We start from the raw sequence: 13,404 nt of genomic DNA, 5'->3' as shown, positions 1-13,404 counted from the left end.
ATGGTATAATCTATGAGGAGGGTTCTTCTTGGGATTCTTGACTTACAGATAGGCTCTGGTGTAGTCGGACTGGCTTTTAACTTGGTACCAGGCTTGCCTTGAACTTCTTATCTCCTGCCTCCACTTTCCAGGTACTGGGATGACAGCCATGTATTTTTTGAGAGTCTTGAAAACCCAATACTACACCAATGCCTCATATTGGCATCTAAGTCACAATTTCATGAGTGGATATTAGCTTCCTACTCCACGCCTGAGGAAACCATGATTGGAGAGGCGAACTGACCTGCCCAGTCACTGACTGTGACCCACATGGCTTCCAGAAGTGTACCAAGTGCCCAGCTGCAATTGCTGGTTACCCACGTCCTGATGACTTGCAACACCTCCAGGCCCATGCCCTTCCCTTTCTCTAGGCAGAAGTGGCCTCTAAACCCTTCCATTATTGGACAGGACAGTAGTCTATAAGCTCCAGTTTTATGTCTATAAGATGTCAGTGTGTACCCATGGTGTCAAATCACCTGTCTGGGTAATAATGGCGGTGTGGTTAGTAGAAACACAGCTTTCACGCTTGGCAGGGTCAGCTCAATCAGGCAGGAAGCAGCTGCCTCTGGAGCTTTTTTCCTGTTCACGGAAAGTGTGTGAGGAAGGACGGAAAGGACTGCAGGCTTCATAACACAGGCTGTCACTCAGTCAAGCTCTGTTGGCGTTGATCTCCAAAGCCAAAGCTTTGTCCACATTCATTCTAAGGAAATAATCAGATACAGGAGACAGCAAGAATGAACAAAGATTATGGCAGCAAAGAAAGTGGAAAAAACGTGTAGGTCTATTAGTAAGGATTGGTTGAATAAATCAAGGCTTGTTGTATAGTGATGTCCTCCTAAAGGGAGGAAGGAGGGTCATTCACTATCCTGTATTTTTTAAACGTTTCAAGTATTTAAATTATGTGTATGTTATATATAATTGCATTCTGTTCCTTCACAATGCAGTAGTAACAAAGTACATTTTCTTATGCAACTCCATCAATAAATACTTAATGAATGATTAATGATTGTTTCCCAATGTCCTCTACCTTCATATTTTTCTATTTGCCTTCAAATGACTATTAAAATCAATCTGCTTATGCCAGACAAGACCAAGCATCCCACCTTGTTGCTTCGTAATTAAAACCTAAAGTTAAAAAAAAGAAACCTAAAGTTTATGTTCTATTCTTGGTGGGCTAACTTTACATGAGTTGCACAGATCTTTGTTTTGTCTCCTAGTTAATCCCTCTGTCCCTTACTCCTCCCTCCTTCCCTCTCTCCCTCCCTCCCCTCCTCCTTTCTCTTTTCCTTTCCTCCCTCCTCCCCTCCCTCCCTCCTTTATCCCTCTCCTCCCTCCCTCCTTTATCCCTCTCCTCCCTCCCTCCTTTATCCCTCTCCTCCCTCCCTCCTTTATTCCTCCCCTCCCTCCCTCCTTTATTCCTCCCCTCCCTCCCTCCTCTCCTCCCTCCCTCCCTCCTCCCCTCCCTCCCTCCTTTACTCCTCCCCTCCCTCCCTCCTCTCTTTTCCTCCCCTCCCTCCCTCCCCCTCCCTCCTTTATCCCTCTCCTCCCTCCCTCCTCTCTTTTCCTCCCCTCCCACCTCGCCTCTCTCCTTCCTCTCTTTTCCTCCCCTCTCCCTTCCCTCCCTCCTTTTCTTCCTTCCTCATTATTTACTAGTAACCTTGTGATATTTTAGGTTGGAGATCAGGATGTAAAGATGGGCAAAGTCAGATCAGGGATCCTCAGGGACCACACAGGCTAGTGAATGAAAATAGGCCCTCAGGTGAATAATTATGAAGTAGCATGCGTTCATGCAGCCAGAGAGGAAGGTCAAGCATCCCACCACTAGGCAACTTCCTACACATAAGTAGGAACGAAAGAGAACTCTGTGTGAGGGCTCAGATGGAATGAACCATTACATGAGTTAGAGTTTTGTGGGTCATGAGGTAGATTTGAAATTCCCATAGTCTTCTCGTCTTTATGAGGATTGAATCTTTAGGAAGTGATGCTTAAAACTCTTCACACTCTAGTTGTTTAAAGTCCACTTTTAGTCCTCTTCATAGTTCTTTGAAAGGCTTTATCCCAGCCAGATAGCCCATGCCCATGTCCATGTCTGATGTGATTGTCAGACCCTCTTAGGGAGTGCCTGGCCTGGGAGCGTGTGGAAGAATCCTGGGGGACACAGTGTTTGGAACACGTCCACCATGGGCCAGCTTGTTTGAATGTATGTGTTCAATGTGTTGCTTTCAGTGTGGCCCTCGGTTCCCAGCTGTGACGACCACTTCATGAGAGACTGGCCTGTTGTTGATAAAGCCCGACTTCTGGTTTCAGAGAAACCTGGCTTGAAGTCTTGGCTCTGACACTCATTAAATGTGTGGCTTTGGGAAGTTTCCTGAATCCAATCTTGAAGAACTCTGAAGTTCAGGCTTTAGTTCTTTAATGTGGAAAATTATGCAATTTCCCAATGTGGAGGATCGAAATTCGAATGTTCCACGGACATCCTCCTTCCCAGAGCCCTGGCCTTTCTTACACAATATGCAGCCACTCTGCCACACAAGGGAGTGGGAGGCACCCTGCAAAACATCCCTTGGAGCACACATGGATTGGTTGTGGGGATCCCGTAGGGAGAATGCAATTCTGCTAAGGCCAGCTCACCCTTTACCTAGGTTCCGGGGATGCTGTCTGGAAGGGTCACCCACTTTCCCTGCATAGAGGTTGCATCCAGACATAGACCAGGGGCAGTTGTCTTTGTAGAGCAGCTGGTTAAATGAACTCAAACAAAGGTCATCCGTTGTTTTTAACAGGCGCCACTGTGACTGTAGCTTGGCAGAGGACAGATGCCTAATGCCATGTTCTGGGTTTAGATAAATATTCCTCCACAATCCACTTTCCACTCTTCTACCCTACTGTCTGCTCTTCTTTAATTCCACGTTGTGAACATGAGAGACCAAATCTTTTGGGTTTAGACTTCATCTTAGAGAACCTGACCCAGGGTTGAACGCAAGAAAACTAACAGGCCGGTAACTAGCACCAGTTTCCAGGTTATCCCCCAACAAGACTAGGGTCTCCAGGTTACCTGCCCCAAACAAGACCTGAGTCTAGCACCAGACTCCAGGTTATTTCCTCAACAGATCTGCACCCCGCGGGTTACGAGTCCACCCCTGCCTAGCAACCACCAATCAAGAGGAAAGCAGAAGTTAAGTTTATGGTTTGGCTCCCAGCCCCAGCCAATTATGTTTAAGGCCAAAGTAGCGTCCACCCCCCTCCAATTAGATGCTTGCCGGGGTAGAAACACTCACCCCTTGCTTGCTATTTTCTTTAAAACCTTTTCCAAATGAGTGTTCGAACTTTTTCGCCACTGGAACTGTCCTGTGGGTCGTCAGTGAGCTAAACCCAAGCTTGAGCTTGTGAATAAAGACCCTGTGTGATTGGTTCACGAACACTTCCTGGAACTACAGACACACGCTTCTCTTGAGCCCTCCCGGGGAGCTTAAGAGCCATCGCCCAGAAGTACACTCCGCTCTCTACTGTCCTGTGAAACTTCAGCAAAAGCTTTGGTTGGAGAGGTGTAGAATCTTGGTATTTGGAGCCTCTTTTCATGGTGATAGTGCAGGCTCCTGGAACCCTCAAGTCTCATAGTTGGAATGACAGTTAAAAGGTCTAAACTCTTAGGTTTCTTTTTTTTTTTCTTTTCTTTTCTTTTTTCTTTTCAGAGCTGGGGACCGAACCCAGGTCCTTGAGCTTGCTAGGCAAGCGCTCTATCACTGAGCTAAATCCCCAACCCCAACTCTTAGGTTTCAAAAGAGAAGGCAGAGGCTGAAGGAAGAAGAATGACCGACTTTCCCAGGGTCACAACCCTGGTCAGTGGTAAATCCAGGACCTCTGACTCCTCGGGGCAGGTGGGTGGGCTTTGTTGTAGCAAGCCCTGTGACAAACTCATCCTGTTCAATGTTTTAGTCATGTTTGTATCTCTTCTAGGCCTCATAAGGGTTCCTACAAGGCAGGAGGCAGTTTGAGCGAATGTGGAGAGCCATAGAATCTATGAAAATGGGTAGCAAGGCATGTGCTAGGTCTGGGTCCAGTTGGACTTGAGTTTCATTTCTCATTTGCTGGGACTTGTTCTTGGAACTCTTTTGAAAATGTAATCACATGGCCCATCCTGGCAGCATAGGCTAAGCAAGTAAAACAAGACCAAAAGGGGATTTATTTTTTCTTGTCTTCCCAAGAGACATTAAACAGGTTTCCATGTTTAGCCCAGGGCAAGACATCTTAAATACTTTTCATGTGTGTTCTTCGCTGCCTACTTTCTTCATATCCTGATCCCTGAAGCTGTTCTTCCTTCAATGACTATAAATCTTAACAATGACTGACCCAGTTTGCGTCACACATACTCTCTTAGACTATTCACTGAGGTGAGAGATGCGCTGTTACTGGCTAGGTCTGAGGCGTCTGACTAACCATGGACAGAAAAGTCCACGCCAACATTATATGTGATAATTAGAACAGGCTCTAGAAGACTGTGAGCGGGCAGGGGTGTGCTATTAAAGGAAAGCAGCAATACTGAGGGGATGGAAACCTACAGGGAGCCTCCCAAGAGACAGAGATGCAAGACAATGCTCACATGATTATAATTAGGGGCTGGTGCTGGTGATTGCCCAGGAATTCAAATGAACAGGGTATCCTGAGAGCCAGTCTGGATGTCTGTCATCCAGTCTCCTCATCCTGTCCTGTGTACCTTTATTTGTTCTGGTGGCATTTAGGTTGGGTTTCTAGGAATGGATGAAATTTAGGCAAGAATTGGGGGAAAGGTGTGGGCATTTCAAGGGGAAATGTTAGATCAGCCTAGGGACCATTCACCCATCAGCCCCAGCCAAGGACCATGTAAGGAGCCAGGAAATAGATTTGGACTAAGTTGCTCGATTCTAGAGCTTGTGACATAAATTCAGCTAAGGGAAGTGATCGCAAGGTAAAGGCTGCAGGCACACTATGCTCTCCATCCACTTCCCATATGATCTTTTACTCATATGGGGAAGTCCCAAAGCACATTTGTTTTCCAGTTTCTTTCCAAATCATCATGTCTGACTTTGTTTTTTTTGAACGAGGCTCTCGTGGAGGCCAGGCTGTCTTCAGATTTCCTTTGTAGCATCAAATGACCTTGAACTTCTGTTGGCCTCCCAGGAAGAGAGTCTTAGGATAGCAAGTGTGCAGTTGCATGAGGTGCAGGGCTCGAGCCCGGGGCTTTGTGTGCTACATAAGCTCACTACCAGCTGAGCGGTGGTCCCCGTGCCATCACCGGGCTGGAGTTAGGGTGACTTGCTCATCAAAGAGTTAGGGAAACCTGCTTGTCACAAGTGCTTGTTCAAAATTGTTGGCTTCTTTCTTGGTTGCAGTTCACTGTCTGTTAGATTTTTTTACTCTTTAAAAATCCTAAATATGCCTTTCACCTCTGCTTCCTGTGTCTTCCTTTGATTTAGTCACTTGACAAATGCCGACTAATCCCTCGAACTCAGACCGAGTTTCCTTGACTAGGAAACAAACTCCGTATGTCTAACTCATCCTCCACCTTGGCGTTAGTGCAGGGATGAATGGATCAGCATCTGAAGGAAGAGATTTCTGTGTCCTGTAGGGACGGTATTCACGTTTCGTGCTGGCTATGAGTGCATTTGGTTGCCAATATCAGAATACTCCAATACAAGGTTAATTAAACAAACAATGATTTACGTTTCTCACAGATGAAGAAGCTTGAAAGCAGGCATCTGTGGCATGGGTTCAATCAGCTGACCAGGGCCCCAGTCTCATGATCACCAACTTGTACAAGGCAGGAAGAGAGGAAGGAGAATGACCGCTATACAGTGGTCTTCTGTCCATGTCTTAGTAGCCACCTTAACTGCAAGGGAGGATGGGAAGTCAAGTTCCTCACCTACTGAGAGATATGTCTGTTTGGTTGGCAAGAAGAGGGGTGGGGTGGGAATGCAAAAACAAGCAAGGTCTGGGGCCTGCTCAGCAGCTGGTCCAGCTGAAATAGTCAATTCCAGTCTCAAAACATACGGTAGAAGGTGATAGAGGAAAACATGTGGTATAGCCTCTTACCTGCGCATGTGTGAGCATGTGCATTGAGAATGGGTGTGCCTAACCCTAACACACGCGCATACACACACACACACACACACACACACACACACACACACACACGGGGGGGGGGGTGGGCAAGCCCATCCGCACACACAGGCTCACACAAATTCCAAACAAAGAGAGCAGCAGTAGCTGTTAGCTAGGCGGCCAGCGGCGCCCACCGCATGTTTCATCTCACACTGTGAAGTCAGAACCATGATGGAGCACTACCTTGATTATTACGAAGCTGACAGATAAAGGTCACGCTGATTAATCATTGTTCGTTGTAACTGTGGGATGTGGCAGAACGTGAGGTTGGTGTGTGTTTGTCACCTTGAGTCCGTTCTGTGGACTGATCTGTTTCCTGGAGCATCGGAAGGATCCGATCAACAGAGGCTTTCTTTTGTGCTGGGATTGGGGCTTCAGCTTGGGGATGGCAGTTTGGAGACAGTAGCAGAGGAGCAGAGGGTGATCTGAGAATGTTTATTCCCTTCCTCTATGCCTGCTGAGTCATCATGGCTTACATGATATTTCCTTTCAGGGAGCCTACTCTGTAGTCTGTCCACGACTGGCCCCTTCCTTGCCTTTTTCAGTCAAGCTCTCTCCATCCCTGGTTGTTTTTCTAAACCCTACCCACACCTTTGTAATAGTAGCTTGAACAGTAGCCCCCTGGGTTACCTAGTGTAAGCTCTGCCTCTCCTGCAAGGATCCTAACAAAGTCTTACACTTGAGGCTCCTGTTTTGGTGAAGGGTTTAGAACGATTGAGAGAAACCTTATTCTCCCCGTTTAAGTTTTTCAATAGAAACTTCCACTCTGTGGGGTATCTGACTCGAAGGCCTTCTAGAATGTGCTCAGATACTTTTCATTCATTTGTACTGACCCTTCCCACCATTACTAGAGCCACGGTGTTTTACATGGGGAGCTGACACACTCCTGGCTCCATCCAGATTGGATTGTCAGGCCACTGAGAGCTGTTGTTCCCAGGGGGCTGTGGCAGCGCAAGTGTGCTAGACAGATAAGTGTGCACACGTCTGCTGGACCACAGTCAATATCTTTCCTTCTTTCTGCTTCTCTTCTCTCCAAGCCATTGGCCTACACTCTGAAGACAGGGTGATAGGTGACTGGATTTCCCCCTCACCCACCAGTGCTGGAGGACGTGGGCAGGAGCTATCTAGTATCTTCAGTGTGGCTTCTTCACCTCTAATGAACATGCTGGTCACTTGGGCACCCTGCCCAGTTGCTGCTGCTGGAGATCTAGGGACCACCTTTGAATGTAGACAGCATAGCCTTGCACCACCCAGTTCTGGAGCCACTAACCCCATGTGTCTCTTCACATGCATTTTATTCTCCTTGCCTTTTCTCTCGTACTCCGATTTAGCATCAGAAACCCAATTTTCACGACTTTGTTTAGCTCACGTCAAAAGGGGAAATGTGCTGCTTTAATGTAGAGTGGAGGGATGGGGAGATGGACGGTCTTAGGAACTGCAGACCTCAGGGACTCAAATGATGTCCCGGTCACCATTTAGCATCACCTCCACCCCTTCCCGATGCCACTCCACTTCCTTCTTGCCTTTTTGTACCATGTGGAGTTTTTACTTATTCATTGTCTTCCTCTCCTGGCAAGACCTCTGACCTTGGGAGGCTTGTTGTATGGCTGTCTCCTCTACCTTGAAGTGTTCTCTCCTAGAGAGAAGAGGGAGGGAGGAGGGGGAGGGAGGAGAGAGAGGAAGGAGGGAGAAGGGAGGAGGGAGGAAGATGTTTATGAATCTTAGGCATCTTACGAGACTCAGGAGGTAAGGCTCTCCTTGAGGTTGAGTAAACCGTGAGCAATGGCCCTCAGCAAGTTGCACAGAGGGCTGAAGTGACTCAGCTCTTGTGAGTCATCACCCAGGCTAGGTGATAGGTGATAGGTGCTAGGTCACACATACGCCTGAGTACCCACACTCTTGTAAGCAATGCCTACTAAAGGTATTGGTTCATCAAGCTAAACTTGGAGGGACCATAGATTGTTGGTGCCCTAGATTGGGTGTGTAGATATTTGTTCATGTGTCCTATAGAAATAAAAAGCCACAGAACCTGGCTCCTGGCGAATACTATCACACTCACCATTGACACACTGGAAAAAGCAGTCCTTTTTCCAGAACCTGACCGGTCCAGATTGGGGTTTGTGTGGCCTTGTATCTGTCTAGGCCCACTAGAGTGTGCGCCTGGCAGAGGGGGAGGGTGAATCCCCATGACGGGCTGCCCCCTGCTCCCACCCTCAACAGAAGACCAGCCACACAAGAGGAGATCCCTCGAAGGAAGTGCTAGGGGTCCACAATAGGTAGAAACAGCAGCTGGCCACTACCTGCTGCTCTCCACCCCTGCAGGAGCCCTGCCTGTCCCACAGAATCTCTCTCCTAGGCCCGCCACCCTTCGGTCTTTCCTGCTGGAGAAGCACAGCCTGACACATTTTAATAGGTGGTTAAAAGGACACAACCGTCTTCCCCGGTTTTCATTCCTGACTATTACCTGGACTCTTCCCCTGGTTTCTACATTAGGCATTTGAGGATGGCTCCCAGGGACTTGCTTGAAGGATTCCTTTAAATTGTTTCCGAAAGGCAAGCCTAACTGCAAGGTGAATAGCATGACGGAAGTGCAGCCACCTGTGGAGCTGTGCTGAAGATACTCATTGACGGGAGGGCAGGACAGCATGGGGTGACGAGGGGCCAGGTGCTGGTGACACAGAGAAAGGGCAGTGCAGTGACCAGACCGAGCCAGCTATGCCACCCAGGGCTAAATCTTCCTCCACCTCCCTCCCTTCCCCTTCCTCTTCCCCTCCCTCTCCTTTCTTCCTCCTTATGTTCTCCTTACCTCCCCTTCTTCTCCCTCCTTCTCTCCCCCTCCCTCCCCCTCCTTCCTTCCCCTCCCTTCCTTCTTCCTTGTGCCCTCCCTCCCGCTCTCTCCTTCCCTCCCTCCTCTCTCTTTCCCTCCTCCTCCCTCCCCTCTTCCTTGTGCCCTCCCACCCTTCCTTCCCTCCCTCATCTCCCCTCCCTCCCTCCTTCTCTCCCTCCCTCCTCCTTGTGATCTCCCTCCCTCCCTTCCTTCTCTTTGTGCTCCCCCCCCCTTCTCCCCCTCCCTCCCCCTCTCCGAATGCTGTTCTAAGTTCCTTTGGTCATGGTGCTTCATCACAGCAATAGAAAAGCAACTCAGACAGTCGCAGGAGGGAGACTTGGCTTCAGGTGATTTAACCTCCAGAGGTACCCTTAGCCACCTCACCTTCATCTCTTTACACCCCTGGGAACTCAGGAGGAAGCAACATGCATGGAGGCCAGTCTCACTCGTGGTGGAAGGTGGAAGCTCACCTGTTCCCTTCCTTGTTGCTGGACGCCTGTAGTCCCTGCTCTAGGCTGCCTGTCCTCTTATCTGCCTGGGCAGACACTCAGAGGACCCTGCTTAGGTCTGACTCTTTAATGCCCCTTCCAGTTTCCTTTCTCAAGAGCCTTCCCTCTAATCAGGCCCCTAAGCCTTTGGCCTCACGGAGCCTGACTTGTCACCACATGCGTTCTGCAGGCCTGACCTGGCAGCCAGGGTACATGGCGCACGGTGCTGCTAAGTAAGTCTGGCACTCCACGCTCCCGAAGTCAGAACACTGGATTCGGAAGTAGGGGCAGAATCAGTAGTTGCCTTCGGATGAGTCTGTGCTCTGCTTGTCTTCTTGGGGTGATTCTTCCACACAGAAACTCTGGTGGTTTTTGTGCTCACTGTCCAATGCAAGGTTCTGTGCCAACCAACCATAGTACATAGGCTTCCACCATGTCCATGGTTGTTTGTGTGCAATGAAGGGGGCACTGTTCCCTGAGATCAACTCCAGAGTTATTTATTCCTACCCTTTACCAACCCATGGGCATTGATGTCTTGGGAGAGGCCTCAGAAATGACGGCAACACAAGGGTGTATGGGACAGAGACGGATCTAGACACGACAGGCATTTGACATCATGGGTAAGAGTCGGCTTTGACGATGGAGAGTCTTGAATAAATTCTAAGTTCAGGATGACATCGTTCATGCTTCTCAGATTCAACCAGATGCAAAGTAGATTGCAGTAGCTCATGTAACCAGGACGGGAGGTGACCTTGATTGTCTGACCACTCCCCTTTCCCCTTTCTTCTTAGGGATAGGACTCCTCCTCTGATTCTTGGCTACTTGGCCAGCATTTCTTATAGCCAGGTGTAACCATAACTTGAATTTTGGCTACAGGAATATGAACAGAAGGGATAACTTAAAATTATTTATGCATGTTTGTGAATGTGTGTGAACGCGCACATACACATTCATGCATTTACAGTGATAAACCTTAAAAAGGTGTGGCAATGGTGAGTGGCCAAGTCAGGACTACAGGCCAAGGCTCAGGAGCCAGGCGACAATGAAGAACAGGGAGCAGAGGGAAGGTTATAAAAACGTTTAGTCTTTGCTTTATTGAGTTACAACAAATGAGTGACGAGTTAGAAAAACTGCCTTTATTCAAACTCCCTAGCGTTTAATTTGTGCAGTGTACTCAAGTGGGGTCAAGGGTCTGGGGAGTAGGGGAGGGGACAGGACAGCAAACAGAATCCATGTCTTGACATTTACACCAGATATATCTCTTGGCTTTCTTTCTTTAAAAGTTAGGACTAACTAAAAAAAAGTGCACTCAGGTATCTAAAATTGGCCCAGCACACACACACACACACACACACACACACACACACACACACACACACACACACACACACCACACGAACGACAACAACAACAGCAACAAAATCAATCCATAGTGAGGCTTTGAACTGAAATCTTGTCAAACGCCACACCAAGAAAAGGCGGTGAGAAGAGAAGAGAAAAGCAGAGATGTTTATCTTGGTACCGTCTAGCCAGGAAGACCACTCTGAATTTCCCAAGAGTAATGATGGCATCATCTGTGGTGGGAGCCCTTTTTGCTGGTATTTTAAAAAGATTTGTAAAGAGGGCAGCCACCTGTTCCCCAATTATCCAAAGCAGTTGAGAAGCCAGCCCCACCTCTTGGTGTAGGGCTGAGGTAAGGTCCCCAAAAGGCAGCTGGGGAACTGGGAACGGTTTGATGTAGGTTATTTGTGAGCCCATTTCACTTTGAGCCAGAGGACTGACCTCGGCCCTTCCGACCAAGACATCTCCCAAATGTCAAACTACCTTAAAGAAGAAATTCTTCCTACCTAAAATCCAGTAGATACAGTGGTACTTATGCTAACGCTCCCTCCCCCTTGTTAATAAAGTGAAAGGAAGAAAGAGAAAAGAAAAGCAATGTGGTTAGCCCTCCTTCCTGGGAATTTAAAAAAAAAATGCAAACGCCTTACCACAGAAGCGCTGGAAAAGGAAGTGGCCCTCGATTAAAAAGGTAACAAAATTCCCACATTGTATAAATCAGTTCCAGTATAGCAAGAGGCGGGGCTGGGGCGAAGGCAAAGGCTATGTACAGGGACCCATTGAAAACGCAGTAGTAGGACTTTGGCACTATGAACAATTCCCACCCAGCCTCTCGGGGGGATATTGAGAGCTCCGGAGTTCCTGTGGCCTCCAGGCACTGCTGAAGCACTTCCACTCAGAGTGCTGCTGAGGTGGCCCACAGCCATCCCGGGCAGGGCTTTCTTCTTTCTTCAAAGACAGAGCATCTCCTTTGTCAGTGCTGAGGTTCAGACCAGTGCCCTAGAGGGATGACACAAACCAAAGGGATGTCAGAAAGAGGACTGCCATTTCTTGGGGGTGGAAGGTTTCTTCATAGGCCTCCTACGGGTTGGGAACTCCTTCCAAAGCCTTCATGGGGTTTGAAGGAGGGACAGAAGCCCTTCAAGTTGGGGCTATGCTTGAATCTTAAATGCCCCCCACGGCCTATCTCTGTTGAAACGCTTGGTCCCACGCTGTTGGGTTATTTTGGGAAGCAAAGGATACTTTGGGAGGCGGAGCCCAAGGGGAAGAAGCAGGACACTTGGGGAGGGTTCTTCCGGGTATGCTATCCCTGGCTGCTTCCGGTTCTTTCTGCTTTCTGTCAGTCACACGTTCCTTCCCACTGCTGTCATGTTTTGTCACACCCCAGACCCAGAAATACAGCCCCAAGTCACCACGGCGCGAACCACGCTGAACTGTAAGCTAAAATTCCAATTAAGTCACTCCTTGTCAGGTATTCTGCTATATTCATGAAAAGTCTGACCTACAGGGTCTCAAGAGATACTGCCTGCTTTTCCTGATTTAGGTATAACTTTAGAGAGTAGGTGTAGGCTGGCAAGGTGTGTGTCTGTGTGCGCATGCGCACACATGATGTAGCGGTCACAGGACAGCTGTGGGAGTCGTTTCTTTTTTTTCTGCTCCAGGGATCAAACTCAGGATTGACAATCACCTTTACTAACTGAACCATCTTAGCAGCCCTCCTTATATAGATTTTTAAAATGGGTATAATGACGATGATGACAATGACGATAAAATGTTGAGCAAGTCCTTAGGGTTGATTGACAGGCGGAAAGTCTGACCTAGAAAAAGGAAGACATTGCCCCTCTGGTGGTCCGGCATTCCGCCCCTCTGCTGGGTATTGGAACTCAGCCGGGCAGAGGAGCGCTAGACTACATTTACTTCATGCCTGCTATCAGGTGATGGGCTGGAGGGAAGCACAGATACACTGCTCAGGGTGTGGGGAAATGCAGCCTATGATGAGGAGCCCGGGGCCAGGGACTCCCAAGCTCCTGGACACACAGACACCGCTGGGTCAGGGGAACTAGGAGGCCTGTGGGCTAAGAACAAGGAGACTGGGAATGGAGGATAGGGGTCTCTATCTTAGCTCATCAGCGGCTGTCCTTAGCTCAGAGGTAATTAATTGTCTGGGAGCACCGAGGGGCCTTCTGTGGGAGACTTAGATGGTGGCTGTGTAAATGAAGGCTTCTTCCAAGCTCCCTGTGGTGGTTCTTGATGAAAGAAACAGTCAGTTCTTATCCAGAACGTTTACTGACTGTTCATTGTGGAAAATGGGTGCATACCACCTCCTCAGGGTGGATCAGAGCTTTAATACCTTTTTCAGGAAGGAATGTCTGAGGAGGGAAGCTTATTGGCTAAACCCTCAGGGCCTCTAGATATTAGCATGGAGACTCTGTTCTGATCTGGGTGGCCATAGGTCACATTCCTATGTAGGGAGTATGGTCACGTGACAGGGACTGGTCAGAAGCAGGCGAAGCTTCTACCATCCTCTGGTATGAGGTTCCAGGGCTTCTAACTCCCTCAGACTTACCAAGTTTCCGG

General features: G+C 48.5%; 2 protein-coding genes across 7 annotated transcripts in view; one reads left to right on the top strand and one right to left on the bottom strand.

Moving 5' to 3' along the window:
* The window catches only part of Derl1 (derlin 1), a 125,906-nt gene that overhangs the window by 42,358 nt on the left and 70,144 nt on the right, over positions 1–13,404 (top strand). The gene's annotated exons all lie outside the window — the stretch shown is intronic.
* Positions 10,553–13,404, bottom strand: part of Zhx2 (zinc fingers and homeoboxes 2) — a 147,651-nt gene continuing 144,799 nt past the window's right edge. For both annotated transcript variants that reach the window (XM_087557375.1, XM_087557376.1), the window contains exon 4: positions 10,553–11,826. The gene's annotated coding sequence lies outside the window, so the exon portion shown is untranslated. The remainder of the gene's footprint in view (positions 11,827–13,404) is intronic.

This window comes from Rattus norvegicus, chromosome 7, assembly GCF_021556685.1.
Source record: "Rattus norvegicus strain SHRSP/BbbUtx chromosome 7, alternate assembly SHRSP_T2T, whole genome shotgun sequence".
NCBI classification, from domain to species: domain Eukaryota; kingdom Metazoa; phylum Chordata; class Mammalia; order Rodentia; family Muridae; genus Rattus; species Rattus norvegicus.
This window is presented reverse-complemented; position numbering and strand designations above follow the sequence as displayed.